This window comes from Capsella rubella, unplaced genomic scaffold, assembly GCF_000375325.1.
Source record: "Capsella rubella cultivar Monte Gargano unplaced genomic scaffold, Caprub1_0 scaffold_3, whole genome shotgun sequence".
Lineage (NCBI taxonomy): Eukaryota > Viridiplantae > Streptophyta > Magnoliopsida > Brassicales > Brassicaceae > Capsella > Capsella rubella.
Genome location: NW_006238921.1, coordinates 10,654,524 through 10,659,539, shown reverse-complemented (window position 1 = coordinate 10,659,539; position 5,016 = coordinate 10,654,524). Strand labels below are relative to the sequence as shown.

General features: G+C 32.7%; 1 pseudogene; it reads right to left on the bottom strand.

Moving 5' to 3' along the window:
- Nucleotides 1-1,106: 1,106 nt before the first annotated feature.
- On the bottom strand, nt 1,107-3,302 carry LOC17892835 (annotated as a pseudogene).
- Between the last annotated feature and the right edge of the window lie 1,714 nt (nt 3,303-5,016).

Below are 5,016 nucleotides of genomic sequence, written 5' to 3'. Positions count from 1 at the left end.
TTTTCGACCGTCACGTTTTCTTTTCCTTTGAGTAGTTCCTCGATAAGCTTAAACTTTTCTTCCATCATTTTGGAAAAAGCATCAACTATAAAATACATAACATATATTTTCTATACAAATATATGGTTTGATATATATAACGTGAATACGTGATAACAAATATCACTTGAGAAACTCGCAGAGAAAAATAAACAGCATCGACGACGATCTTATGATCTTTTGTTATTAAGAGAGGTTCTTTCTTGTCAATATTCTATAAGACATTTCTTAACAATTCTTCAGGTTATATCGTTTATTAATATATGTTGATACAAAATTAACACTTTTCCATATAAAATATAAAAATATCGAGTCACATGAACATTATTTAGTGTAAACATACATATATAATACTATGACGTTAGAGTAGTTTTATCAAGCTTGTTTTATCCATTGAAGCAAATGCAACTTGCTCTAACGCCCATGTCCATGTTTTGGACGGGTGTCGATCAACACTAAGGAAGGGTGTAGATCGACACAGGTATCTTAGGCAGTTAACCGGGTGAAGCATGACTTAATAACTTGTGGAGCAGCATTTTCTTCTAACTTTTGTTGCTTTTGTCGGTTTTGAAAAACTAAGAGAGAGAGAGAGAAAGATGTTGTGAGTGATCCAAGGTGATTTGGTGTTCCTCCGTAGGGTTTCAAGTGGCTGTTTATTGTGAATTCTATGAAGAGAGTTCGTGGCTGTGGTATGAAGATAGGTTTATCTCTATGGAGCCTAAATACTTTGGTATTTATCCCTGATGTGGGGTTTCATAGTTACTGAATTATGTTTTTTAAACTCTTTTCATGGAGAATTGAGTGGGGAGCTATACTGTCAGATAATACGGTCTAATCATTATAATATAGATTGTTGTTGATTAGCAACTTTGATGATGATCAATGGCATTTTAAATTTCATTTTGGATTGGGTAATCAAAGAGTTTGTTACTGAAACCAGTTAAACATGAGCAATATATGCAAAGACGTTCCAAAAGAGATTAGTTGATAAAAGAAAGGGATATATGATTAGGAAATCCAGACAGTCATTGCTATCTTTAAGTTTCAAAGTTTTCTAAACAATTAAGCTAGAGAGCGTTTTCTTTCTTCTTCTTTTTGTTGTCAGTCACTTCATCTAGGTAGAACATATCACAAGGGTCTGTAATTATCATCCTTCCATAGCCACCATCCTCTTTAGTCATCCTATACTCTACAATGGTAACGACATGTTTGAGTTTTCCATCTTGTGGCTTGGAGACACTGTAAATTTTCTGAAAAAGTTTGGCATAAACTGTACTATTAGCTAGTTGTGACAAATACATAATATAGTATACTTGAAATATAAGTTAACACCATAACTTACCACCTTAAGGGCATTAAGACCTGCATCTATATCAATTGATATACCTACAAGATTTTTGTCCACCTTCTATGCGATATCTTCTGCGGTTGCATTTTGTCCACCTAATGGCATACGCTTTATCTGCCCAACCCTACCAAATATATATAATATCAAATATAAGGGCAAACATATCAATATGCAGACTAATATTTATCAATATGGAAGCTAATATATAAACTATAGAAACTATAGAGAAGCAGTATATAATAAAAGAGATGAACAAAGAAATAACAATTTAAGTGTATGTCTATGTATTATATAAAGATATATTTTTGTTTTTCTTCCATCAATATTTTGGATTCCCTCGAGAAATATATGGTCCATTACTTTCCTTAGAGAACCAACAGCCATATCCTCCATTTCCAACTTCTTAAAGTATCTCCCCTAATGTGATGTGTTTTTTTCTCTGTTTTCATCTTCCAACTGTTTTAACCGTTCTGATGTGTATTTGATTAGAGTAGATGATTGGAAATTGTTTTTTTGTTGTTGCTTGCTTGTGTGCTTCGGTTGCTGCGTCTTAATCTTTTGAAAAGTTCAAAGAATTTCAAGATGAAGTGCAAAATCAACTATACTATATATAACATATATTTTCTTGACAAATATATGGTTTAATATATATAACGTGAATACGTGATAACAAATATCAAATATATAACGTGGAGCAGCATTCTCTTCTAACTTTTGTTGCTTTTTCGGTTCTGAAAAACTAAGAGAGAGAGAGAGAAAGATGTTGTGAGTGATCCAAGGTGATGTGTTGTTCCTCTGTAGGGTTTCAAGTGGCTCTTGTGACTAGTTCTTGTGAGTTCTATCAAGAGAGTTTGTGGCTTTGGTATGAAGATAGATATATCTCTATGGAGCCTAAATACTTTGGTATTTATCCCCTGATGTGGTGTCTCATAGTTACTGAGTTATGTTTTTTTAAACTCTTTTGATGGAGAATTGAGTGGGGGGCTATACTTTCCGATAATACGGTCCGATCATTATAATATAGATTGTTATTGATTAGCAACTTTCATGATGATCGATGGCATTTGGAATTTCATTTTGGATTGGGTAATCAAAGAGTTTGTTACTGAAATTATTTTAACATGAGCAATATATGCAAAGACGTTCCAAAAGAGATTACTTGATAAAAGAAAGGGAAATATGTTAGGAAATCCAGACATAGTCATTGCTATCTTTATGTTTCAAAGATTTCTAGACAATTAAGCTAGAGAGCGTTTTCTTTGTTCTTCTTTTTGTCGTCAATCATTTCATCTATGTAGAACAAATCACAAGTGTCTGTAATTATCATCATGCCATAGCCACCATCCTCTTTACTCATCCTATACCCTACAATGGTAACGACATGTTTGAGTTTTCTATCTCGTGGCTTGGGTACATTGTAAATTTCCTGAAAAAGTTTGGCAAAAACTGGAGTTTTATCTAGTTGTTACAAATACATAATATAGTATACTTGGAATATAAGTTAACACCATAACTTACCTCCTTAAATGCATTAAGACCCGCATCTAAATCAATTGATATACCTACAAGAATTTTGTCCTCCTTCTTTGCGACATCTTCCACGGTTGCATTTTGTACTTCAACAAACCTATGTCCAATGGCATACGCTTTATCTGCCCAATCCTACCAGATATATACAATATCAAATATAAGGGCAAACATATCAAAATGCAGAATAAAATATATCAATATCCATACTAATATATAACCTATAGAGAAGCAGTATATAAAAAAACAGACGCACAAACAAATAATAATTTAAATATATGTTTATATCCTATATAAAGATATATATATTTTTTTTTCATCCATCAACCTTTTGGATTCCCTTGAGAAATATATGGTCCCTTGCTTTCCTTAGATAACTAACAGCCATATCCTCCGTTTTCCAACTTCTTAAAGTACCTACCCTAATGTGATGTTTTCTTTTCTCTGTTTTCATCTTCCAAATAATCCAAATCAAAGGTAATTGCGTGACCATGACTGATCTAAGCATGTTTAACCTTTCTGATGTGTTTTTTATAAGAGTAGATGGTTGGAAATTGTTTTTTTTTGTTGCTTGCTTGTGTTCTTGGGTTGCTATGTCTGAATCTTTTGAAAAATTCATAGAATTTCAGAATGAAGTACAAAATGAACTATACAATACATAACATATATTTTATTTTCTTGAAAAATTTATGGTTTAATATATATAACGTGAATATGCGATAACAAATATCACTTGAGAAACTCGCCGAGAAAAATTAATAGCATCGACGACCATCTTATGATATTTTAATATTAAGAGAGGTTCTTTCTTATCAATATTCTATAAAAATTTTTTTAAGAATTTCCAGGTTAAAAATTGTATATATCATTTATTAATATATGTTGATACAAATATAACATTGTTCCATATAAAATACAAAAATATAGAGTCTCATGAACATTATTTAGTTTAAGCATACATATATCATACTATGTCGTTAGAGTAGTTTTATTGAGCTTGTTTTATCCATTGAAGAAAATGCAGCTTGCTCTAACGCCCATGTCCATGTTTTGGACGGGAGTCGATCGACACTAAGGAAGGGTGTCGATCGACTCGGGTATCTGAAACACTTAACCGGTTAAATTATGTAATAGATCAGTGTGGTTCAATTTGTTGGAAAACCCTAAACATGACTTAAAACTTGTGGAGCAGCATTCTCTTCTCACTTTTGTTGCTTTTTCGGTTCTGAAAAACTAAGAGAGAGAGAGAGAAAGATGTTGTGAGTGATCTAAGGTGATGTGTTGGTCCTCTGTAGGGTTTCAAGTGGCTCTTGTGACTGGTTCTTGTGAGTTCTATCAAGAGAGTTTGTGGCTGTGGTATGAAGATAGATTTATCTATATGGAGCCTAAATACTTTGGTATTTATCCCCTGATGTGGTGTTTCATAGTTACTGAGTTATGTTTTTTTAAACTCTTTTGATGGAGAATTGAGTGGGGAGCTATACTGACCGATAATACGGTCCGATCATTATAATATAGATTGTTATTGATTAGCAACTTTGATGATGATCGATGGCATTTTGAATTTTATGTTTGATTGGGTAATCAAAGAGTTTGTTACTGAAATCAGATTAACATGAGAAATATATGCAAAGACGTTTCAAAAGAGATTACTTGATAAAAGAAAGGGAAATATGATTAGGAAATCTAGACATAGTCATTGCTATCTTTATGTTTCAAAGTTTTCTAAACAATTAAGCTTGAGAGCGTTTTCTTTCTTCTTCTTTTTGTCGTCAATCACTTCATCTATGTAGAACAAATCACAAGTGTCTGTAATTATCATCATGCCATAGCCACCATCCTCTGTAGTCATCCTATACCCTACAATGGTAACGACATGTTTGAGTTTTCCATCTCGTGGCTTGGGGACATTGTAAATTTCCTGAAAAAGTTTGGCAAAAAATGAAGTTTTAGTTAGTTGTTACAAATACATACTATAGTATACTTGGAATATAAGTTAACATCATAACTTACCTCCTTAAGTGCATTAAGACCCGCATCTATATCAATTGATATACCTACAAGAATTTTGTCCACCTTCTTTGCGACATCTTCCGCGGTTG